At 43.6% G+C, this 26,956-nt stretch overlaps 1 long non-coding RNA gene across 1 annotated transcript in view; it reads right to left on the bottom strand.

Annotated features, from left to right (window-relative positions):
• The window catches only part of LOC144762598 (uncharacterized), a 453,052-nt gene that overhangs the window by 328,281 nt on the left and 97,815 nt on the right, over positions 1-26,956 (bottom strand). The window lies entirely within an intron of this gene.

Raw genomic sequence — 26,956 nt, forward strand, 5'->3', positions numbered from 1 at the left:
AGCCCTCCCACCCAATGTGAGGCTTAAGGACCATGTCCTCGGCGATGTCGAGGTGCTTTGACCGACCCCCCCCCCCATTGACTCTCCCTGCCACCCTCATGTGTCCCTCTTTTCCTCATCTTGGCTACTGATCTCATCAAACCCTCTAAAAACAGGAAAAATTAACATAGTCTACTACCCTGTCTTTATCCAAATGATATTATGAACTATAAATTCACATAATTTCAAACATCGTCATATTTAGTGTGATTTGCATAAAACCCATTACATTTGCCCTCATTGATTATTCTGTTTACTCCTTTTCATACTTGCACAATTTCATCATTGCCTAATTAGTGAAAAGGAGAAAAAAAAAGGAAGACCGAGTATCCAACTATATCTCAGAAAAAAATTGCGCACACTTCATGGGAAAGAGGGAAAACAAAAAAAAAACTGCAAACAACCACATGGTGATTAAACCCTCCCTGAAGAATAAAGCAAACAGAGCGCACCCCACCCGAGGGGCAGCGTGCCCACTACAACTACATCATGTGCTATACTTTTACTTTTTGGCACTCTTCTCCAAGTCCATTAGAAACTTGATGCAAAGAGGTGGGTGCATGTGGTGACGCGTGGTGTTAAGTTCGCGGCCTAGTACCTTATGTAAAGGTCCAAGCCCATATCTTTTAGCTCTTCAAAGTGCCTTATTAAAATGTGATGGTCATGTGACGTTCCATTGCATCGTCATGCTGATGCTCAAAAAATGAGATTAAAAACAAATTCTTGCAAAAAAGCACATCCAAGGTCAGCCAGATTGTTTTGGAAATTAATCCGCTTTCGAGTTGAGCTGCAACCATGCATGTGAGTGTGCCATCCAAAGTCCTAGTTTACAATTTCATTATTTGCGAAATCATCCCAATATCTAGTATTTTTCTGTCCAGTGTGAAAATGTATTAAGGTGAGTGAAGTAAAAGCCTTTGTCAGTCAACTAAATTGGAACTTTTGATGGACTTGTTGCAGCAGATGGCCTCCATGATATCGCTATTGATCACAAAGTGGAAACACTGTCTAGATGGTTTCTAAATTTTTTGTCTAGAAGCCCTTAATCCTGATGTGGAAGTTTGCTGCTTATGCCAGCCCCAAATAGATAAACTAGCTTACCTACCAGAAATTCTCAGGATCTTATCAATGGAGGTGAAGAAAAATACATATATATTTCTGTTTAACCAATGATGCAGTTTAGACATCAATCTTATTCTCAATTATCAGGCATAAGTACATCATCCTTTGAAGGATTATAAAATCCCATTATTAGAATCACTTATTCAGGCCTCAACAGGCAACCCGGTCAAGGAGTTTGTTTACATTTTTTCACTCGTCCTGTAAATATTCATCTGCCACAACTCTTGGCTCAAACTCTCGATCCCCATCCCCTTAAACCTGTTAAAGGCAACTCTACAAGGGGTGTTTTTCCCCGACCATGGTTGGCACAGATTAACTTGGTTCAATGCACCACAATGACTGTGAAAAGTTAATGTAGCCCAAGTAAATGTGCGACATGGTAGTATTGCTTTTGAGTTACTATCTAATTAAAAGTTCCATGGTGAGGACATCGTGCTAGGAGCTAGGGTGGGATCCGGGAGGGGGTAGTTGATAAGGGGCAGGGGGGTAGGAGATTTGTAGTAATTATGCTTCTTTGAACGACTGTATTGATTGCGACTGTGCATTTTGATTACATGCTCACAGCCCCTCCGGTGTTCGGAGTACTGTGGTTTACTTGCAATCTCTCTCAAGAAAACAATACAATTTTGTTCTGAAAAAAAGTTCCCTGGTGTGGAAACAGTAACCAACGTAGTAATTCGTTAGTCAAACTTTCACACACTGCACTAAAAAGAATGACCACTTAACAAGTATTACTACAGGAACAATCTGTTCCTTTGTACATCTAAAACTACTATACAAAATATTATACAAATCTGAACGTTAACTAGCATGAAATACATTTCTAATATTGTATTGTCATTTAAAACGTAACGCCCCAACATCGACTAGCTTTGTAAGAGCATGGAAAGTAAAGTAACTTGTCTAGTTTTTTAGGGAAAAGAGACGCTGCAAACCTTGTTGCCAGCAAAAACTGTCTTTATTAGTGGAGGCGTGAAGATTGTTCCCTGGGAAGGGCTAACTTGTGCTGCTGTAGCGGGTGGTCTTCCTCTGGTACATGATCAGCTTCAGATGTGATGTAGCATCTGAGGTGTGAAGTGTGCTGTCAGGTGAGTCTGGCAGAATCTCACGAGTCTGGGCAAAGGACTTCTGACACGTAGTCGAATGGCTATCATTTTATATTAAATACTAACAGTAATTGTAATTTTTAACACATTTGGCAATGTCTGACATAGATAAGTTGCATCAAAGTATAAATGTCAGGCATTTCATTATTCATGTAGAAGGCAGAAGGACGTCCATTCAGACTACATTATTTTAGTTAATGTCTGTATGTGTGCTTTAACCTTGATGTGATGAGTAGATGTTTCACCCAGATGATTGTGGCCTTAGATGGTGAATCTGTTTAAAGGCAGACATGATGATTCGTCATAAATCTGAAAATGTAGCAACTTATATTTCCTAAGTTGAGGAAGATGGTGACCTCCATGGACCATGGGGACTTTGTCATCTCGGGCTGGTACGTCTGAATGTAACATAAGGGCTTATCTGGCCAATAGGTATTCAGCTAATGTGTTGAGAAACCTACTTCAATTTTCCGCAACAAAAAATACATATCTAAATGTATTCAGTGGGCTTGTTGCATGAAACAAAGGCCATTAATGCATTGTTGCTAAAGATAGGTTAAAAACATTGTTCACATAGCAAAGCATGAATATTTGTAAGCCTTGCATAGTTGACAGCTAATCAATGATAGTATAAATATTCCATAATTGATCTAAAAGGTTTTTGTATGTCGGTGAATATACATACCAGTGAGAAGTAAGCCAGATTAAAAATGTGCAGTTAAACTATTTTTTTAGAATCCATTAGAGGTTTTCATTTCAGTCCTTAGTTTGCTGTAGTACATATGAGAAATCAATTTTTTCAAGATTCATTGGTCCACTTACTGATTGAGTTCACGCCTCATCGGGAGACATGTAGACATCGTCTGGTGCACACGCAGCCTAAGTCTTTGTGGAATCCATACAGAGCATTTTAATGGTTAGTTTGTAGGTTCTAGGGACCAGCAATTGATTGCTTGTCTGAAGCACTGTTGGTTGCGGCTCCTCTCCAAAGGGCTTTAACCGCATGCGCGCGGCAGCTTTTCCCGCTGTACGCGGCGTTTTTTAAAAACGTGCGTTACATGACGAGCTCAGCTCGTCATCGGCGTGCGAGCGGCACAACTGATGACGAGCTCAGCTCGTCATCAGCGCCGAAGTGGTTAAGGATAACCTGGAGTGAACCCATTCGTTGAGAGCTGCATCAAAGTGCCACTAGTGATACTGTTATAGGTGGCACCCTGTATAAGGGACGGGTGCATAGCTTGTCATTGTTTCTGGTGTCCATGTAGAGGACGCATTATTTTTTCAATGTCGAGATAAGCCACTGAGGGGTGCTCCAGATGCAAGTCCAAGACTGCCAGTCAGTGTATGCACCAGAACACAGGTTTTACTTGTGCAGCACTCATTTTGCGAAAGGTGAGCACAGAGTGCTCTTAGGTCAGTTAGCCAAGCATCTGTGTGCTAGTCCCTCTGCAGCTATGTTGAGCTGGATAAGTGTACTCCATGTTGTGGATTTCTTTGAGCAGAAAGTAGATCAGAAATCCTTCAAAAAGACTGGAAAAAATGACCTGAATCAGTTCAAATGCTGCATTATATTCTGTCACCATGCCAGAACCGATGTTTTTATTAAGATGCACAACTAGTTACAAGCAAATCATTTGCACAATGTCCACAAAATGTGTTTGGTATTATCCGCCTCTGTATTTCTGACTGAATATAAACTTCAACTGCTGAAGTCAGAGGGACTTCTTTCTGTAGTAGAACATACAATAAGGTACCACCCATCTTCTAAGTTAAAGATGGTGACCTCCATGGACCACGATGGAGTTGTGCTTTTATTAGATGGACTCGGACCTTTGGGACATCTTACACTTGCTCGTTACTTAATAGTGTAGGTAGATTCTTTCTTTGCTATTGTTGAGTGTCAAATGGTAGGGTTCATATAGGTCTGTTTCATTAAGAAGTTGCCAAGGCACCAAACCTGACTTGAGCATTTGTAATGCCAAATTTAATTGCATGTTTGCCCTTAGCTGAACCTGCCCATGTTGTAACAAATTCGGGTCCCCTTTCATGAGAGCCTAGTGTGATTTAATGAGTACACTTTTTGAAAGTGTGCGCCTTACATTGTCAAGAACTAAAATGTTTTCTTGGTCTTTTTTCTGCAGCTTCTTTTTCACAATATTCAAATCATTAAAGATGGCACTTATTCCTGTGGCAATCTTCTATTTCTTTTAGGGGGTGGTCCAAGAAGCTTCTGAAAAATCCATATTCTCATTGAGTAAAAGTATTCTTTTACAGCTGAAATATTAGTGTTCCAACCATTGGTGTCATAGTTGCCTACACTGTATGTGGTTACCACTGCAGGTGTCTGCGTATTGTAACGTGATTTAAGATAATTTATTTTGGGTCCTTGAGTGAAACTATTCATGCATGTTGTAGACTGAAGGCTAAACCTTCAATAGAGAATGGTTGATTTATAGCTTCCATTATGTAGCATATAATGTGTCTTATTCAGACATTCATTCGAAATTGTTAGTTTGAACACTGTCAGATTGGCTTTGGCTTTTGTAGTAGAAGGGTTCTTTAGATTTTTCATTGGCCCAAATCACAGACCAGTTGACTGGCAGATTATTTTGTTTAGAAAGATAATTTTGGTATTATACAGGCTCAAAATAAGGCTGCCTTACCTTGGATCTGCCAGAATGTGGTTCCCCAAATGCTTTTCTCATCATTTGTTTACCAGTACTCGTATCCTTGCATAGCCAGGTTTTCACTGATGCAGTAGAGTAAACCTGCTTGTTAGTAGTGATTCCTTTCTTAGGAATCTGCTGTAGCTTGAGTGTGAAATACAAGGCTGAAGGGTGTGACCTGTCTGCACTCTGAAAGTAGGGGAATTTTTTTTCACGAAATTAGGACTATTGGGAGGGAGAGCCCTGATACAGTTTCCATTGTGTGTATTTGTAAATTTCTCTAGGATAACTAGTCCTATGTTGTGTGCATAGTGGTGATAGCAATACATTTCTTTATAGTTTAATGAACTCCAATAAGGATCTTCATTATTCAAAGTATCATATACCAGTAAATCAAACGTTTTTCTTTTAAGTCTCAATGTCCCAATATGAATTGAAAGTATTGCATCTATTGAAACTTTATTCACATAGGCCAATCGTAATGTCTCAGTAGCCCCATATTATACGGGATTCCCCCCAGTTTATGCCCATGGGCACAGGATAAGCTGTAGTGTTTGCAGTGTAAAATCTTCGGGTTCTGTGGAATCAAAAATGAGGCTGTAGTTCATGTATCTCAGAAGATGCAATTGTCCTGGTAGGGACGAAGTGTCTTAGCAGTAGCATAACAAATATAGTTGACAACCACATGATTAAAAGTAAAGTTCCCAAACCAATCTAGTCTTAGGACCACAGTGGAATTAAATACTTCACTAAATCATTGACAAGCATGCAACAGTCTATAGCAGTGAGTGACTGTAAAAGATGTTGAAAAATCTCCTGCGACATATCCATAGTCCTTTTCAATGTTGTTGGTCTCAAGGCTCTCAGATCAAATGATGTAGCATCTTTATTTATTTTAAAGGTTTTATATAGCGCTGGCTAGACCCGGAGGTATCGGAGTGCTTTACAGGAGCATCAGATCATAGTTACAGGTTACATAGTTACAGTTATTAGAGCATGGCAACATAGTTACTTGTAAGGTCAAGATAAACAAGCACAAATAGGAAAGGGGAAAAGCAAGGGGAAAGATTCGGGGGGAAGGGGGGCAGGAGCTGGGGAAGTAGACAGGTAATGAAGGCGGGAAAGAGGAGGGGAGGGTGAAGGACATCGCATGGAAAGAGGAGGGGAAGGGCGACGGGGACACAAACCGGTAGATGAGTCAAAGCAACATCCAAAGTCCAGTAAGCTGTGATCACAGGGTAAGTGGTATCACTTCCCTATCTCTGTTGCGGGAGGCTCCCTTTACGCAGTGGACTCTCTGAGGGGTCTCAGACTCCAAGGCCTACATACTGGATCCTTCTGCTAAAAGGGGAGAGGAAGTGCTTTGGCAAGGGGTGCCATACCATACCTCAGATGGGAGTGGCTCCCTTGGCGCAGTGGACACTCAGCGGGTACGCTGAGACTCCAGAGTATAAATATTGGATCTTTCCCCAACAAGGGGAAACGGAATGCTTAGTCAAAGGGCAGAAAGGACAGGGGGCTATGCAGACTAGCAGGTAAAGTGAGAGATTCAGGGGAGAGTGGATAGGAGCTTGGGAGGTAGACAAAGGGAGAAAGAGTACTAAATGGAAACAAATTTAATTAATGAGTTATTATATTGCGCTGGCTAGACCCGAAGGAATCAGGGCGCTTTACATGAGGGACAATGTTGCAAATTACATCCGTTAAAAGTTACATAAGTATCCAGAAAAAGCATTTCAAGATTATATAGGGGACGAGGTGAATGGAGCGGTAAGGGGATAGGGGTAGGAGTAAGACCGGACGTAAAGACAAGGGGAAAATAGTTACAAAAGATACCAGAAAACTTTTTAGGAGCATAGAAGAAAAGGAAAATGGGGTGAGGAATGGAAAGGGGGTGAGGGCAAAAGGGGTAGTGTTAAGCTCAAACTTCCCCAGCTAGGAATGTTACTGCTTTGTTTAGTAGGTAGAGTAAGAGGGGTACTACTCTCAATCTTTTTTTGTCTCCGCGGTGGCTGGCTGTGGAGGACTCGCCACATCGTTCTTTTTTACATGGTCAATAGACACCAGTCGGTTTCTTGATCCAGGCAGAGGCGGCAAGATAATTGTTCTGTTGCCTTTCACCCTAAGAACAGTAATGGTCTATAGGGTTCAAAAGCCTGCTTGTCGTGGATTTCTGCCAGAACTGGGTTCCCAACTTTGGGAACCCACCTGTCTGCAGCACAGATCACCTCTTAACCGGTGGCAGCGTCAGTGGTTTCTGTTAGCTTGTCTGACTTCTTGGATACTCTGTAAAACATTTAAATGATTCTCGAAGTCAAATTTATCTTCATCCACCACCTTTCCAGAATTTTTCAAGCCAGGCACATATATAGGAACTTCGAAAGTAAGTCCTCCCAATCTAGGCAAGTTATTTAATGCTCTCTGAACGCCATACAGATTGGGGTGTCAACTAAGACCTGAAATAACACCCTAGCAGTCAAAGCTTGTTTAACTATGCCATTGGCTTCTCTACAAAACTGTTGGATTCAACTTGAAACGGGTTGCTGAATTGCAGACAAACTCCCAAAGCAGACATTGAATCCATGTAAGCCTTGGAGGCGAACTCAGGGCTGTGAAATGAATGAACTGCCCCTATTGTCACTAGGCACTGCAAATCTTTCTTTAGATTGCTGAAGCCCTTGCATTTCTGTGTCCAAACCCGTAAAAATTGAAAACCTGAATCTGTCGCTTCCAATATACTTAAATCTGTTTGCTGATATTTGAAATCATAAGGGGAGCCGGTGAGGTTCTTTTGTCAGTGAAGGTTTTTTAATCTGGTGATTTAGAAGGGGTTAAGTCTCAGTAAACTAGGCCACCAGTAGCGTGGCTACCATTACACTTCATTCCTGCATGTGCAGAAGCCAACCCCTTGAGTGCTTCTTTGATTAATTCTGATCGGACTATTGGGTATAATTAGGATTTCCGGTTTTCAGTTTCTATTTTTGGTACATTCTGGTGGGGTTTTTGAAGTGTTAAACATTTTCATGCCTTAAAAACTACAGAAAGTGTTTTTCCAGTGTTTATTGAACGTTTCGCTTTTATTATTGGTTACTTTCTGAACTGATAGTGCATGGCATATAGACAGCGTGAGTCAAATACATTTTTACAAATCAAACTTGAGTCCAAATACATTTTTACAAATCAAACTTTTTGTACCACACCAAATGTTTGTTTGTGTTGATGTTTACAGGATTTATAGCACCCATAGCTGCCCAAGGGATTCCCAGCTCATACAATACTACTTCAGTAAATCTTTGGTCGTGCAAGCTTGCTCTTTCCTGCCCCTGTAAACTTTTATCTGTGAAAAGACCCTCAATATTGGCACTTGAGACAAGCAACGCCAAAACAGCCAGTACACCATTTTCTCACTCAGCCACTGACCTAGCTTCCCATGCCAATACTGCTGCACCTGAAGATTGCAATTCTCTAGGACAGGCTCTGCAACATATGCGTTGAAATTGGTGCATATGCCCTCAGTTATTGAAGCTGTCAAAAATGAAGCAGCACTTTTCAAAGTCTGGAGAAAATTCCCCTTTACAGAAGTGATCTAGAACTTGTGCAGAGTACCACAGTGAGGCTTCATTGACTTCAAATGCCATGGTTGGTGAAGGGACACTTCTATGATTCATTGCTAGCCATTTCTCATGCATTGTGAAATACAATTTCCTGAATTGCTCCTCCATATTTCTTTGCTTACCAAGTGGCAAGAATTCTAACATGTTGCAGTGCCAAAGTCACTAAAAGTGTCTCCCAACTACTCTCAAGGAGATGTTTCACATCTTTACCAATTTTGCTGAACACTTGGCAGACAAGGGTACTTTCAGATTCCAGTTTTTTGATTTTCGTTGATTATGAATGCAGTAGAGCGTACTTTTTTCACATCACAAACAATGTGACCAAAGATCGGCAAACTTCTTGCCCATGGCATCATCACTAAGAAAAAAATTCTGTAACTGTTTGCCATATGGATAAAATAGCATTCATGGCTTCTAACCCTGAGAACCACCAGCTAAATACAGTTGGGATGACTCCTTTGATGCCACACAAATGAGAAATATTTGTTTAATCCCTTAGAATAACGAAACAGTGCACCAGAATGGACTAAAAAGTCAATAGCATTCTTCATTAACTCCGAAGATTGTAAAGAACCTTTCAGCATACCATCTAGAAAGTAAATAGGATATCTTATAGGGAAGCACTTCAGCCCAGGTATTGTTTTTGACCAGTCATCACACACATTTTTCATATACATAGCTGAATCACTGCAAATACAAACAATATCACTCCAATCCTGGTTAAACTTGGTAAAAACCTTTTGCAGCAGCATTACAAGTGACACTGCGTTCCATGTTTTCCAAAAGTCTGGGGTTGTTTTCACCACTATCCTAGATGTTTGGTATATGTGTGAAGAATTGTCCCCAGTCACTACACCTTGCATTGAATGTTTAAAGCCTGGGATATTTGTCAATTTACCTACTATAAATACTGTCTTGCTAGAAAAGGGAGATGATGTATTGGAGGGTTTCACCCATTCTTGGTCTGTGGGTAAATGTGATGGTACATATTGGGAAGATTCTTATGAAACCAGCCATTTTACCCATCAGTGAAAGTATTGAACAAAGCCAAAATATCAATTTTTTTAATTTCCCGATTCTCTGCAGTTTATATAATAATTGAATAAGACCTATAACACGCCCATAAACCTTCCATCTTTAGACTTATGACCACAAGTAAAAGGAAGAAACCGTATTTTAATGACATCCCTAAACAACAAAACTCAAGCAGAATATTGTTAGACCATTCTTTCTTGCTGCTAACTTGTATAACAAAGTTACATTGAATTACCCCCTCCAGGAAGAAATGAAAATGACTTTCACCCTCCTTTTCCTTAATGGTATTTAGTTTGTGATTATTCAGGTGTGTTTTTTTTAGTGTTTATATGTTTACACTGGTGAGGGATATTTCCCTTTTGGAGGGGTTTTTATCAGTGGTTATAGGTTTAAACCTAAAACCGGATATCGTAGGTATAATTCTGTCTTCCACTCCTGGTATCTGGACTACTGGAATGTTATCCGAATTAAGGGTGTCAGAGTATTTAGGAGCAAATCCAGCAGAAGGCTTTCCAGCTTGCTTGCATTTAGGACTGTTAAGATGTGTTTTGAGATCTGGTTAGGACTGCTAGTCTGAATTGCAGCCTTTGCTGCTAAATTGGCTTCACAGTTCCCTTTAGCATGACTACAGTAATGCCGATGCCCCAAAATGTGCCTCACATGGACCAAATGGAAGCTTGTTTTGTAAGAACGCTTCCATGGCCAAAGCTCTTTATTCTATAGAGGCTTTCCCTTTGAATTTTTTATTCCAATGTTGCAAACCAACCTCCGACACAGGAAGGTGGAGTTGGCTAAATTAGTGTGGGAATTGAGTCCACCTTTTGTAATTCAAGTAGCAGGGCGTGTACTTCTGCATGCTGCTCAGCACTGTCACCTCAGACTTTAGTATGGGTGCACTGAAATTAACTTACATCTTCACTTCACCTTTTACTGCAGCGCAGGCTGCATAGTATTTACATTTTGTTCCTTCCACAGTTTAGGCAGAGCCTTCTGTATAAAAGATGCTCTGGTAAGGCTCAATGGCTACTGTATCTGGAGTTCCCTCAACATCCTGCTCTTATTGGAGAAAGGTTTGGGACGAAGAGATAATTGTACTAAAACTTTACATCCACTACACTTTATAAAGAGGCCCACTGGACCCATCCCTGGTGTAGAGCACAAGCACTAGGAATGCTGTCTTTTGTGGCTGCTTCTAGTATGGGAGAAATACATTGTTTTACTTGAGACAAAAGGCGCTCTTTCAAGATAGCAGGTTACACAGCGGTCAGGATTTTTTTCCAATTGAAGCAAATCGTGCTTTAGCCAGGGAATAAGAGTGAGACTTGTAAGCAGAAGTGACGGTCTGGGTATAACTAGGTTGGTTTTATTGTCCATAGTTTGTACATATTTAGTCTCAAGCACTGTCAAAACTGTAGGTGGTTAGATACTCACTTTCAGGCGCTATGTTCAGACAAAAAAAACACAATTGGAGGAGATGTCCATGGTTGTTTAGAATTTTTTCCATACTGTGCGCTTTCTGTACTATATATGTTCCAAGTATGCACATATACATTCCTATAGTTTAAAACTACTGTATAGGAACTGTCTGGCTTGTAGATGTGGGGCGTGTTCATTGATAAGACAATGAAACTGGTACTGCGATTAATCTAATATTGCCTTGATGCCATGTTTTGCTTGTGGTTTTTAATACGCAAGGGTCTAGTATTCAACCCTTACATTACAGGCAATTCATGCAGAAGTCCAACCCAAGAATGAGCCTTACTCCTATTTTAATGTATACATTAACCCAATATTCCCCATATAAAACTCCATATTAAAAATCTGGTTCAATGAGTTCTCCTTTTTTTATCCTGAGGACTTGAATTCGCTAGATGGAGGAGATATGGCAAGACTTCCTCTGGAGATGATTTGAGGGGGAAGCACCTTAGCAGAACCACATCAGATGCAAAGTATTTTCCATTTTAGAGAATGAGTTCTGTTGGTGCGGTGGGCTCAAGCACGAGACAAAATCTCCCTCCACACTTGAGGAATGTTCAGGTCTCGAAATTCCTGGAACTCAGGAGCCAAGCTGATCTCAGTGAGCTTGGATCTGGGTGCAGAACCTGTCCCTGGTTCATTGTTCGAAGAGAGAGAAATGGCTTTAGAGTAATCGGCGGCTGTAAGGACAGGAGATGAAGCTCTGTGAACCAATGCTGGCCGATCCACGCTGGAGCTATTAGAATTAGTTTGCAAGGTTCTCCTTTCATCTTTTTTTTACAACCCTGGGAAGGAGAGGAATCTGGGGAAAAGCGTGGGCAAATAAGCCAGATCCAAGCTATTAAAAAACACATTCCTCAGAGATCCCTGTGGGGGACGCCAGCTTGTGAAATGTTGGCATTTGGTGTTGCTGCTTGAGGCAAACTGGTCTATCGCTGGTTCGCCCCACTGAGAGAAGATTCTGTTGAGAGTATCTTGGTTCAACTCCCACTCATGGCAGATTGCCCAGTTCCAAATTTGTTGAGATTCTTGTAAGAGAGATAGAGTTCCTCTCTGTTTGTTTAGATAGACAATACTACGACAATGCACAGTCGTGAAAAGCACAAGAGAATTTTGTATCCTCAGTAAGAAAGCCTGAAGGGCTAGAAAGACTTTGTTCCAAGTGATTTATGTGTAGATTCTGCTGAGATGGTGGCCAATGATCTTAAGATCCTATAGGAAGGCCCCCCAACCTTCCAGAGAAGCATCTGTCATCACCAGAGGAGAGGCTTGTAGAAGGAAAAGTAAGCCCTGAGACGTATGGTAAGGATGAGTCCACCAAGTTAGGCGACTGTTTGTGGAGTCACTTGGATTGTAGTCGAAGGTCCCATTTACCTGAACCCACTGTGCGTTCAGGGCTGCCTGAAGAGGACGCATGTGTAGACCACAATGGGGAATCAGAAGAATACAAGAGGACATCATGCCTAGCAGATATTTGTACTGGTGCACTGAGACTTTCTTCCTTGTATGTGGCTTGCTAATGTCAGGAGCTTTTGTCTCCTTTGTTGGATACGCCCTTTTCAGAACCTCGTCTAGGATAGCTCTCAGGAACATTAAACTCAGACAAATCAGTCCTACAGCCTTCTCAACGTCTAGTGTGAGACCCAATTCGATGAAAAGCCGCAAACAGGCTTTATAAGACTACTTCACGGCGTTGAAAGAAGGAGTTAACGAGCCAGTTGTTGAGATGCGGGCAAACCTGATGATGTTTAAATTACGCAGCTACTGAAGTTCGGCACTTAAAAAACACGTGAGGCCGACTTGAGCCCGAAAGGTAAAACTCAGAATTGATAATTCCTGCCGGCTACAGCAAGCCTTTGAATTTTTGTGCTTCTTGTTAATAGGATCTGAAAGAAACACGTTTGTGTTAGATTCCTTACCTTAGAATATCCCCAGGTGTCAGACTGGATCCAGAAAGTTTTCGTCAGCAGTACCTGGGAGGAGCGTACCCTTAGTCATTTTTTGACTAACTATTTGGACATTTTTGTCTATTTTTTTCGAGTCTACTTGACTCCTGGTGCCGGTAGGGAAGCCCGTGTTCAAGCCGTGTGACGCCTGTCACCGACTGATGTCTGTTACCGACCCCCACCGCCAGTGTCTCTACTCTTTAGGGGCTGACCACGATGACCAGTCGTGCCCCGACTGCCGGACCTTGACGTCAAAGTTCCCGTAAGCTATTCGAACTCCGGCAGTCTGCTCCGCGCAGCTCAAAGAGGAGGTCGAGGGACTGTTTGCGGAGCCATCACTGATCATCCGGATCCAAGTCCTCACACTCGGGTAAGTCGAGGCATGGCAAAAAGTTGAAGAAACACCATCGTTCTTCAACCTCCCCTCGCGCGGCAGAGGGTTCAGGTGGAGCCACTCTTGCGGCACCGCCAGAGCCCGCGCAGTCCCATCCAGCCTCATACCCTCTGGTCCCTGGGCTCAATGCGACTCCGGAGCAGATTCTAGACTTCCTCGTGGCCATGAGGAATCTCTTTCCGCCGGCGCGCCTTCCCGTCCAGCCCGGGACTCCAAAAGACTGGAACAGTTTGACAAGAAACTGTTTGTCTCCATCAGTCTAGGGTTGCGGTCCATTAATACTGCATGCCTTTTGGACGGTTACACCCACTCTCTGTGGGATACGGAGGCGGACGTGCTGCCCCAGTGTCCGGAGGAGGCCAGGACACTGGTTGCCCCGGCTTTTGCTGAGGGGCGGGATGCAGCACACTATTCCATTCGATGTGGACTTGACACCACAGACTCGCTGGGCAGAGCGATTGCAACGACTGGCGATTCGTTGTCACATCTGGCTGAGGTCCACAAACTTTTCAGGGGATGTCCAGAGCACTCATATGTCCATGCCTTTTGATGGCCATCGCCTCTTTGGCGACAAGGCAGATGGCGTGCTGGAGCGCTTTAAGGACTCCGGGGCTACGGCCAAGTCCCTGTTGGCCCAGCGCCAGCATACTTCTGCTTTTCGCCCCTTTCATGGCCAAGAAGTGGCACCCCTGCACATTCGTCCAGCCACAGGCCGCAGTACCAGCCTCAACGCAGTCGCAGACGTGCAATCTGCCGTGACTGAGCAGGGGGACAGAGAGCCGGTCAGTCCACATCTGCCTCAAAGGATTGCAATACTTCGGACTGTGGCGCAGTGACTCTGCGTGTGAGGACAGGAGGATTCCACTTTTCTGAGATGTATCATGAGCTCCCTTGGATATTAATTTAAGGACCCACAGTAAAGATTTTTTGTGTATGGTGTGGACCCCTGTAGCTTCACCTACTCCTGTAGATCAATTATCTATCAAAGTCGCCGCAATTGACTTCTGGCCCTGACTTGGAGCTGTTCTTCATACTGTGGGACTGCCAAAATTTAGTTCACTCACTACAATATCGTCCGTCGATATTACGACTGTGTGATCTAGGCGGTGGTTTTTAGAGTCGGAAGATTCAGCCTGTGCAAGAGATATCCTTCTTGCCTAACTGCATCCATGTACAGTTTCGATAGACCATGGTACTTGTGAATGAAAATAGGATTGTGATTATCGCGTCCAATTCCAATATTCTGGGTCCACCCTACAAGTCTACATATACACTTTTTGCCCTGAGGAAGTTCCTTTTACAGGAACAAAACGCGTTGGCTGTTGTCCAGTGTTTTTATGAACAATAATAAAGAACTTTTTGAAACAAAGTGACCAGTTTGTGACTTCGTCCCTGGTGCTGCCTCCACCTTTGCATTGACTTTCGGTCTGGATTTCCAGGGGGACAGAGCTGCAGCAGGTCCCCTGGTTGGCTGGCATAAGACCTTACTTAATATGGGTCTATATGATTGATGTGCTCAGTGTAGAGTCAGCTGTAGGTTCATTTGTTGTACTAGCATCTGCCTCTAAGCCTTCCTAGTCCAAGCTTTCAGGCCCATTCCACGCCAGTGGGAGGCAGTTCGCCACCACCTGCTCCACTGGCGTGCCATCACTTCAGACAGGTGGGTGCTGCCAATCGTCCGAAATGGCTACTCCCTCCCCTTCGAGATGATCCCGTCAGCCATGCCACCGTAGTGCCACCGCATGTCGGGGGATCACTTGCAACTTCTGCAGGACAAAGTTACGGCCCTCTTTGCCAAGGGGGCCATTGAGTGCGTTCCTGGCCCAGAAGTAGGACGGGGTTGTTACTCCCACAACTTTCCGGTTCCCAAGAAGGGCAAAGGGGGCCTACACCCTATCTTGGACCTCAGGATTGTCAACGTCTTTCTCCGGAAGGAGAAGTTCAAGATGCTGATGTTAGCTCAGGTTTTGGCTGCCCTGGAGACTGGATGGTAGCGTTGGACTTGTAGGATGCTTATTTCCATATTCCCGTCCTGCCGGCCTACCTGCGGTTCACAGTAGGTCATAAGCACTTTTTTTTACAGTGCTCCCCTTCGGCCTCACCAGTGCCGCACGGGTGTTCACGAAAGTGATGGCGGTGGTTGCAGCTCATCTGTGCAGATTAGAGGTTCCAGTCTTTCCCCATCTCGACGACTGGTTGTTGAAGACTATGGCTGACGACCTGCATTCGCTGGGGTTCTCCTTCAACGTGCTGAAGTCACATCTGAGTCCCTCCCAGAAGCTCCTCTTCATCAGAGCGGTTCTGAACTCGGCGTAGTTTCGGATTTATCCTCCCGAGCAGCGGGTTCAGGATATTCGGGCTCTGATTCCGATCTTTCAGCCTTTATCCCGTGTTTCAGTCAGGATGGCGCTACGGCTCCTGGGTCTGATGGCCTCCTGCTGGTACATCACGCCAGGTGGCTGATGCGGGCTCTGCAGTGGGACCTGAAGTTCCAGTGGGCACAACATCATGGCAACCTGTCCGACCACGTCTTGATCTCGGCGGGCACTGAAAGACAGTTGCGGTTCACGGACCGCGATTGGGTCAGTGGCAGAGCCCTGTCACTACCCCAACCAGAGGGCACAGTGGTGACGGATGCATCCCTCCTGGGATGGGGGAGCCACATGGGAGAGGCGGAGATCAGAGGCCTCTGGTCTCCGGCAGAGTCCCGGCTCCAGATCAACCTTCTGTAACTGCGGGCGATCCAACTAGCACTGGAGGCATTCTTTCTCTCTGTCCGGGGAAGTGTAGTGCAGGTGTTCACAGACAACGCCATCGCCATGTGGTACTGCAACAAACAGGGCGGGTGGGGTCGCGGACCCTTTGTCAGGAGGCTCTGCGCCTCTGGACATGGCTGTATCATCAGGGCATCACTCTGGTGGTTCAACACCGGGCAGATTCCCTGAACGCCAGGGCAGACAAACTCAGCCGTCGGTGCATGATGGATCATGAGTGGCGCCTGAACTCGGACGTGGCGACGTCTCTTTCAGCAGTGGAGAGAGCCTTGGTTAGATCTATTCACCACCGAAGAGAACGCACAATGTCATCAGTTCTGCACGTTGAAATTTCCAAGGCGGCATTTGCTCGGAGACGCTTTTTCTCGTGAGTGGAGTTGCGGTCTGTTATATGCCTTTCCGCCTATACCACTTCTGCCCAGAGTGCTGAAGATCAGGCGCGACAGGGCCCAAGTCATCCTTGTGGAGCCGGATTGGGCACGAAGATACTGGTATCCAGACCTACTCTGTCAATCGATCCCCTGATTCAACTGCCTCTTCAGGAGGATCAGCTAACGCAGCAACAGGGGACGGTCCTCCACCCGAACCTGTCCAGCCTCCACCTACATGCGTGGAGATTGAGCGGCGACAGCGGATTCCATTTGACTTGCCTCCTGAAGTCTGTGATGTCATTCTGGCAGCCAGGCATCCCTCCACGAGGACGGTATACGCCTGCAGGTAGAACAAATGTGTGGCATGGTGCACAGCAAAGGCTGTGGATCCCCTTTCCGCCCCTCTTTCTGAGGTTCTCTTTTACTGGCCCAGTAGGGCTCTGCTCTGGGCACCATCAAGGGATATGTTTCAGCCTTCTTGAGGCTTCCTGTTCAGGCTCCTCTTTTCAAGTCCCCTGTTGTAAATAGATTCTTGAAGGGCATTACTCACATGTTTCCTCCTGTTCCCTTTGTAATGCCTTAGTGGGACTTAAATCTGGTGTTAACCTATCTGATGTGTGCTCCCTTTGAGCCACTTCATAACTGTCCTCTTTGTCTTCTGACTCCCCAAGACTGCTTTCCTGGTTGCCATTACCTCTGCCAGAAGATTGAGTGAGCTCCAGGCTCTTTCTTCTAAGCTTCCTTTCCTCTCTGTCCATCCGGACAAGGTTGTTCTGAGGACTCGTCGTCCTTTTCTACCCACGGTGGTTACTGCCTTTCAAATGGGCCAGACCATTAACTTGCCCACCTTCTTTCTGCCTCCTTCGAAAAAGGAAGAGAGGCTCCACCGTCTGGACCCAAAACGTGTGCTTTCCCTTTACCTAAACCACACACAACAGTTCCGGGTGGATGACCAACTTTTTGTTGGCTACGTGGGCGCTAAGAAGGGACGGACGGTGCACAAAAGGACCATCTCTCAGTGGGTCGTTTTGTGCATCAAGATGTTATTCCTTACCGCCCCACCCTTTCAGGGCCCTAGTTTCATGGCCCTAGTTTCATGGCACCAGTGTCTGTTTCTTGCATGGCTCTGCGTTCCTGGCGCGGAAAGCTACGTTCAGAACGGACGTCAGCGTGCGAGGACAACATCGAAGTACTCTAGTGATGTCATCCCGGCGATGCCGACGACTAACGCGAAGCCACCTACCGACACGCAGGGGTACTGCTGATGAAAACTTTCTGGATCCAGTCTGACGCTTGGGGATATTCTAAGGTAAGGAATCTAACACTAACTAATGTTTCTTTCAGATATATCATTACTGAAGGTAAGTAACTTGTGCTATATGGAAATATGCGTCTTGGAGGTCCAGAGATGCCATGTATTATTTTCCATTGAGAAGCTGCAAGACTTCCAGAATGGTGACCATGCAGAATGACTTTCTTGAAGAATTTTAGATTTCGTGGATCTAAAATTGACTGCCACTTGTTTTCTTCTTGTACACTACTAAGAAACTGGAATAAAATCCTTTTCCCCTTTGATGAAAGGGAACACACTCTATTGCTCCTTTTTGGATCATCAATGTGATTTCCAACTGTAACAGGTGCAAATGCTTGTGGGCCAGAAGTTGAAGAGGTGTTGGTGGCTGTATAAATTCTAGGCAATGGCCAGATTGAACTAGTTGTACGACCCAGCGATCCGTTGTAATTTTGTTCCAGTTTTGGAGATAATGGGATATTTTGTCTCTTAATTTGGGGGGGGAGATGAAGAATTTGCAACTGACAGAAGTGAGAGGTCATTGACGTCTTGCAGAATCTTTTTGCTGTCCAGCTTTCCCTCAAAAGCAAGAGTAATTGTAGGCAGTCGCAGGCTGTTCTCTCTGAGCTAACTACGCCCTGTATTGCTAGCTAGAGGAAGTATAGAAAGGATACATATACTGCTGGTAACCTCCCATGTAGGATGACTGGCTTTTTACCCTGTGCACCACGAAAAGGTGTTCTTTTGAACTGGAGGGTGCCCAAAGCTTTGGACGTATTGGTGTCTTTAAAAAAAAAAAAAAATTGTCTATGCTTACTGAATAGTTCTTGTCCATCATAAGGCATTCTAGAAACTTGGTCTGGACCTCATGCCTGAATGTTGTAGCCTTTAACCATCCTTGGCGCCTTAGGACCGCAGTTCCAGCTAGCTGACTGAAACCAGTGGAAGCGATGTCCATAGTGCAGTCAATCTCTGAAGTGGAGTATTCGCCCTCCAGTAAAACTTTCCTTGCCTCCTCCTTGATATTTTGTGGGAGATTGTGGAGGTAAGGCACAATGTCCGACTACATCTGTCTGTTGTAGCTCTCCAATAGCGCTAAGGAATTTGATGCTCTCACGGTCAACACTGACATAGTGGAAAAACGTTTGACAATATTATCTAGCCGCCTACCCTCCTTGTCTGGGGGTGCTGATGGTGGAGCCTATGGGTTCTTTGACCTGCGTTGTGCCACCTGGGCAGTCTAGGGTGACCTATGAGACAGGCAGGTGTGTCATCAAGCACTACGTATTTTTTGTTGAGCCTTGGAACTGTGCAGGGTTTCTCATCTTAATACCCTGATCCCAAATATACCATTAAGATCAATGAGGTCACCCTGTATCCCTCAGAACCTGGGTTAATAGTTATAAAGCTACAAGTGGTTCTGTTGAGTAAGTACCACGTGGTACTGGTTCAGAACTGAATTTTTCTTTCAACATCAATAGTGATTTTGTACTAGACTTTTATAAATGTACCACAACTCAGTAAGTTTTTATCAAAAATATATAAAATGATTTGTTTCTCTTTTTCTCGCCAATCATGTAAACCATTTTATACCAACAGATCATACCAGTGGGGGCTGTCTGACAAAGAAAACACAATTACAATTGCACAGACAAACAAGACAATAACAAATTCTTCGTCCTTTTAAGGTCTTCCACTTTAGATAGTCCTATTTTTTTATTTTATTTAAATAATTGCTATAGTGAACCAGGACATGAGATGGTTGCATGTCGACATTTCAAATATATATATATATATTTCCAAAATGCGTTACGCTTCCGGGACTCCGAGAAGATAAGAAGCAACGTACCAGAGGATAGCACAATTATATTTTATTGTGCCCACAACGAGTTTCGGTGAGGCCTTTTTCAAGTTTAGTGACGTGTGTCAACTCTCCGTAAAAATAGAGGTCGAGGTGCAAAGAAACAGAAAACATACTTGCCGTTCCACATCATAATTTACATTGCACTTAATGAAGTTCAATAAAGTTTTAAATAAACATTAAGATGTTCCCATTTCATAGAAGACAAAATTATCTATATCCATAAATATGGGGAATTATGCAGTGGCTTGGAGAGCAATTAATGCACATACAAAAGTTTCACCCGTCATTCGGTCTTGCGATAAACTTTAGCGAAAACCGTCATTTCTACGGCCATAGTGCATATCGCCTGTTAGTATGGTTGTGTGCTAGTAGAAAGCATCTGTACTGTGTGGTGAAATTGTGATTGCACGGTCCTGTTTCTAATGTGATAACTATGCAAGATCATATTAATAAAGTTGCATTGCTTCAAAATACAGACACGGTAATGTACCCTCAAGGAATCAATAAAAACCCTAATAGATGGATAATGTATTCTTAGTTCAAATTATGAAATATGTCAATTCATTTAAATACACATAGATTCATTTCAACTCATGGCATAATCATATAGTCACCCAATGCAATTAAAAGTACTCCATGGGTAATGTACCCTTCCTCTGAACATCTCCCCAATAATGTCATTTTGATTCTATGTGACGCACCTGCATCTATTGCCTCATACAAGCACCTCTTTTATAATCTGAATGTTGGAACAGGTACATCAGTGGTCAGAAAAGTGTAGTGAAAAGAAGGTGATATCAATATATATATATAAAAGAAAAGCGCGTGAAGGGGGGGGGTTATGCGAAAGATGTACCGTAAGTGGCGTTGTACAATTTCGGGACCTGTTCTAATTATCTCAGTATACCCGATATGTGGGGAAATGGGTCACAACAATATATCCCATTATATCTTCCCCATCACTTTCTTATTACGCTCACCTTTCTTACCCCCTCCTTGTTAAAACATGTGAAATCTTTCTAAAAAAGAAAAACAATGGTACTGTGGTTCTTATCATGTATTAACTACCAGGCTGATAATGTTTAAAACATGTAGGGCTTCTATCTGCATCCTATATGTGTGGCCAGCTCTTCACCTGAATTTAATCCATACAGTGCCTTAGTATTTAATTTGATGATGTACCTGGACTCGGATATTCTCAAGGCTTTTTAACAGTCTCCTTCCCTGGGGTGTGGCAGAATCCTATCAATGCCCCAAAATGTAAGCAGCTTGTCATCACTTTTATGTTGTTCCTCAAAATGTCTCGCCACTGGATAATTACAATGTTATTTATTGCCCGCATATGCTGTAAAATCTGGGTTTTGAGGAGTAGTTTTGTGCTCCCTACGTATCTAAGACCGCAGGGGCACTCTAGCATGTATACTACAAAGTCACTAGTACAGGTAATCAGTTTCTTAATCTTTTAGATTTTTTGGAGACTGCCACTCTCCACCCTGTAGCTATCTCTGCTAGGACTATGTCTACATGCCTTACAGGAATTAAATCTCTTAAAACCAACAATACCACCTAGCCAGGTGGTAGTCTCAGTTGGATTATTGTAGTTGTGAACTAGCTGGTCCCTCAAGGACCTGGATTTCCTATAGGTTATTGATGGCGCTTTGCCAACAACAGTACCTATGATTGGGTCTGTGGTTAAAAGATTCCAGTGTCCTTTCAGGGCATGTCTCAAGGTGTTATATTTGGTATTGTAGGTGGTGATCAGTCTGGGAATTATGATACCATTATTGTCTTTCTTTCTATTGCTGAATAGTGCTTCGCTACGGGAGACCTTGGTTACATTTGATATAGCCGTGGCAATAACTTTCTCATTGTATCCACGCATATGGAACCTATTTCTCATTAAACTTTGTTTCTTCTGGTAGCCCTGCTCTGAGCTACAGTTTCTCCTTGTCCGGAGAAATTCCCCATAAGGAATACAGTTTTTTAAGGGGATTGGATGACTACTAGTAGCGTGTAGCAGGGTATTTCCCGTAGTCTCCTTACGAAAGAGACTGGTGACCATCTATCCATTCTCAATTCTTATGGCTACATCCAAAAATTTAACAAATCACAGGTCACTAAACTTGAAAAAGGCATCGCTGAAACGCGTTGTTGTGGGCATAATAAAGTATAATTGTGCTATACTCTGGTGTGTCGCTTGTTATCTTCTCGGAGTCCCGGAAGCGTAACGCATTTTGGAAATAAGTAACGCAGTTGTCGTCACCGCTGCTGGCACCGGCATCGTTAGGAGGATCAACGAAGTACGATGAAGAGTGTTGTGCTTGAATCCAGCCGTTCCCGCCGCTCCACGGAAACAAGATCTCAACGAAGCAGGTAAGCACGCTACGGTAGTGGTTTGATGCGAGTTTACCTAATTTCATGCCAGAGGGCGGGTGGTTAGGAATAAGTTCAACTCTCTCCCTGCCCACGCGGTTGCAACCCGGAAATTGAGATATTGGAGCAGACGCATCACCCGTTCTGGCATACAGTTAAGGGTGTCGGAGGATTGATTTGGTGTAAGGAGGAAGTACTATGAACTAATGGGAGACTTCCAGGAAGGCAGAGGCTCTACCATTATTTGATGAAGGACTGGACTCACAAGCGAGTGTGCCGCAATCAGGGAGAGCTGCAAATAGTGCTGATTCATCATTAAAGCAAAAACTGGCACTTTTGGAGAAACTGATGATGGGAGGTAACCTCATTGACAAACTACATCGAAGTTAATAGAGTACCAAGGGGACTTAGAATTACCATCATTCCCACCTATGAGAACCCAAATCCTGATTTGTTAAACGGATGATCTGAGTACATGGCAAAAACATGTCTGGGCATGTTGGTAAAATATGCCCGAATTGATCTGGAGAACACTCGCAAGGAATTGGCAGAATTAAGACAAGAGCTGGACAAAGTAAAAACTGATAAGATAGTAGTAGACTTTGGGAAAGATCTGGAAATCAAATTGAAGAACTACGAAGATTCTATTAAAGCTAAGAAACAACGCAAGTTCCTGGGTGATAAAGAAAAAATCAGCGGATACCTGTAGGTATTGCCCTGCAATTTTGTAGTTTCCTCTGCCCTGTTCTTCATCTCCTCCATGCTTGTCAGATGAAGTCTCTTCTGAGCAACTGCATCAGGTGACCCGACAGTCATACTCCGCTGCCTTTTGCAAGGTTGGTGCAATACAAACACCACATACATACATTTGGGGAGTTATTTCTCCGAGCGGGACTACATCCTAGTTTCTGACCAAGGCACATGTGGGAACCTTACTGTACTGCCTACTGTAAACGTATTTCTTTTGTGGCCTCCACGGTTCTGCTGTAGTGATATTACTGTGTGCCCCCTCTAACCTATCCTCGCAATGGGAAGAGAACGTGGATGCAGACAACAGTATTCAATTTTGTACCAATCGAGCGCTATATAAGCATGCATAATAATAATAATTTTTAGGTCTCGGCTAAGCGCGCGGAAGCGCGTTCTCGCCGAGAACCTTTTGTTGCCGTGTCTGCTTTCCAGGAGACCATCCTGGCCGCGCGCAGGCGATTAGAAACTGGCACGCGCACAAGTACGAGCGCTGCACGAAGCTCCCACACAAGACACGCATGCGCGCATACACAGAAACACACACACAAGCGCACACGCACATACATACAGACCCCCCATACACGCGCGCGCACACACACACACACGAGTGCACTGCCCCCCCCCTTCTTTAAACTTACCGGGCCATTGTCGGGGGACTCCGCTCTCAGCACGCGTCGCGCAACCTCCTGCTGGCGGCGCGAGACGCATTGACTCCGCCGGCCCCGTCACAGGCAACCTTGCCGGTCTTCCGGAGCGGCCGCGGCGGGATTCCGGGGGCATTTTTCTTCTTGTGGAAGTGATACTCTGGCCTTGTTAGTCTACCTAAGACCACTATGTTCCTCAACAGGACGAAAATGCAGTACAAGAGAAACCTTGGCTTGGTGTTGGATGTTAATCAATCAGTTACAAATTCAGCAAGCATTGACAAATACAATAGGATTGACGTCTGCATCAGGCAGTTGACAAACAATAAAGGGCCTTCCACAGTACTGAGCAAAAAACAGATAGGGTTTCTTTGTGTGCACAATGCATGGATGATACAAAAAATTCAATGTGTAACGGCAGAGTATACTTTTCTGGGCTAACATAGTCTCTCATGCATTAAAGTGGAGGTGAAAGATGCACACAAAAGCCAGAGAAGGCAGATGAGTCTAAAATACCCCAGGGTTCTGATCCAGGTGTGATCCACAATGTCTCAAGCTAATGGATGAAGGTCCGGTAGAAAAGAAGTTAGCGGGTGAAGGAACCAAAGCCCCTGTTTGTAGGTAGAGAGTATGTATTAAATACAGTATTGTTGCCAAGAATGACAGAAGCTCCATCACATGTCAAACCTAAACATTTGTATCAGTAAATTTGACCCGTGATGCATTTGTTACCTTTAATTTTGCGTAACAAGGAGTGCACACCCCTTAGAAATGACCAAATAACTGAACCTAAGCAGGGGTTGCAAACACTGAAACTGATAAAAAAAACATATTTATTGTGCCTCTGTACTCAATCACAGTGATGACGTTTAAGGCGCTGGACAAAAATTGTGATTTGCGTACAAAAACGTTTATTTACTTCAAATCTGCCTTATCGGAAACACTGAATGCAGTAGCCTGATTCAGTATTAAAACACTAGAAGAATGCAGTACAGTGAAAAATGCACGATTTACCTCAGAATGTCACAAACAAGAATTAAGAAAAGGCATTTATAACACTTTTGATTAAAAACCATGATGAGAAAGTGATAAAGTGCTCTGCCGCAGCGTGAATTTAAAAGGTTACAAAGTGAGAGTAAAAGAAACAATCTGGGAATGATGATTCAGAAACCAAAATAGAAAGCATTTGGCTATAAATAATGTCTATGATTCCTGGAAATGCTAGAATAGTTGCTCATGTATGTCTATACTGCTGCCTTTAAGCCTTTTTAAAGTAATGGGAATCCTAGCAATAACTCACCATTTCCCTCTCGTGTTTGTCAGATTTCCTCCAGCCTTCCAACATTAGGTGTCATAAATAGAGTTAATAGTCTGACAGCACCATCATCGGCCTAGGCTAGGGCCTGCAAATTTTATTTAAATGCCTCTCTTCTTGGGGGTTGTCCCTCGGGTTTGAAACGAGCAACAGTGAGGCTGGTGCTAGACAAGCCAAAGGAATGTAGAAGTGATCCATCCGGCATCGCATCCATATCACACCTTCCTTTTATGGGCAATATTTTAGCTATTGAGGCAACAAACCAAACTGAAGGAAAGTTTTCAGATTATCAATCGGGATTTTAACTGTTGGTGTAAAGTAATAAAACTTTCATGCATAATTTTTTTGGGGGGTGTGGGGGGGGACTTTTACCTAATTTTACATTCATACTAACATTTATAACCTCCAGTTCAACGTACATGCTCTACTTTACAATGTTTGATTTCGTGCTTGCCGGTGACCTAATGTACATAATTGACCAGTACTGACCGCTATTTCCCTAGTGCTGAAATGTGATCAGTTTCGCAACTCTGAGCATTTATTTGTATATTTTTTGGCAGTGGAAAACAGTTTTGTAATAATCGCCATTGACTGAGTATTATAGTCCTAATGAACAATCCACAGACATCTGTAACAAGTTCTGCATATTTGGGGTTTTTGGGATTCCGAATCAGGTATCAGAGCGCTTTACATGTACACGAGGACACACATTAATTTTGTTCGGCACGGAGAGATTACGTGATTTGCCCACAACCACAGGAGGTTTTAGCTTCATTACCGAGAATCTAACCCAGGTCCGAGGTCGAGCGCCCTAGCCGTTAGGCCAACTCAACTGCTAACTTTGACTGGACTGCTGTGGTTCACACTTCGCATAGTTTATCTTTGTTCTGTTCCTTATGTTTGTGTCTGCTTTTTGCTAACACGATGGGCAGGTTTCATATTAGTGTTTCTTCTGGGTGAGCATGGACTTTCCCGTTCCCTGTGCCACAACGAAGTCCAGTTTTTCGTTTCTCTGTTTGCAGTTTTGAAAATGCAGCGCCCTTGTCAATGCCTCTATTCTCAGAAGACGAAGCGATGTTTGCCTCTGTGCTACCATCTGTGAGAACGATAATCTTGTGTGTGTGAGGCTTCTTTGGTGGTTGGGATAGTCTAGTTCCTTGATTGGCTGCTTCGTTCCCAAGTGCCTTTCTCCTTCATTGTGAATACCTGTTCGCTGGAATGAGACACTGCACGCTCTGGTTCAGCTAGTTTCTCTTTTTCTTAGTAACACTGATACACTGATCCTCTATGCGTGTCTGCTCTGTAACACGTACTGGTCACCTGCGCCCTTACAATGACTAATCTTCTGGCAGAAGGTGCCCGCGCCCCTCACAAGTGCAAGCATTACGGAGACTCCTATCCCCTGATAGGAGGTAGCTAACCAAGTCTTTAGCAGTCCCCAGCCTCCCAGAGGAGTCTTTTACTTTAGTCTGTTTTCCCCTGACAGGTTAAGGTCTTAAAAGGGACGCTTTCATCATTGCAAAGGCAAATATTGCAAATTCTCTCTTCAGTGCTTAATTTGAGCCGGGGGTTCCACCGGCACTTTTTTTTCTACTTCAGACATTTGCCCAGTGCTAAAGAGGGTAAACAAACAAAGCAGAAAGACGAGGAAGAGGACAGTGAAAAACCCTTCACAGAGGGAGAACGCAGGAACTTGCACGAGTGATGTAAAGGGACAGGGAGTCTGTAGTGTGGATTTAGATAGCTAGTTAGATAATTGTTATTGCACAATTAAAATCATTGCAATCTTGCCACAGCAACACTCAGCACCACCACAGCACCACTACTCAGCGCAACCCCAGCATCACTCGGCACTACCACACCATCACTCAGCACCACCACAACATCACTCCGCGCCATTACAGCATCAATCTGTGCAGCCATTCAACAACAACTGGTTCAAATATGTTCTCTCAATGTTTCAAGCTTTATTACAAATGTCACAAAAAGATGTTAATATTTCACTTCTGTTCTTGGATTTTCATCACAATAAAAAACACTGAACATAATCTTCACAAAAGTTATTTACAAAAGTTTAAGCTATTGCCATTATAAATTACAAACACTTTTATTTAAGTATTAATTATTTTCAAAAATTAAAAGCCATTGTTATTTGTAATATCAATACATCTAAGTC

This window comes from Lissotriton helveticus, chromosome 6, assembly GCF_964261635.1.
Source record: "Lissotriton helveticus chromosome 6, aLisHel1.1, whole genome shotgun sequence".
Lineage (NCBI taxonomy): Eukaryota > Metazoa > Chordata > Amphibia > Caudata > Salamandridae > Lissotriton > Lissotriton helveticus.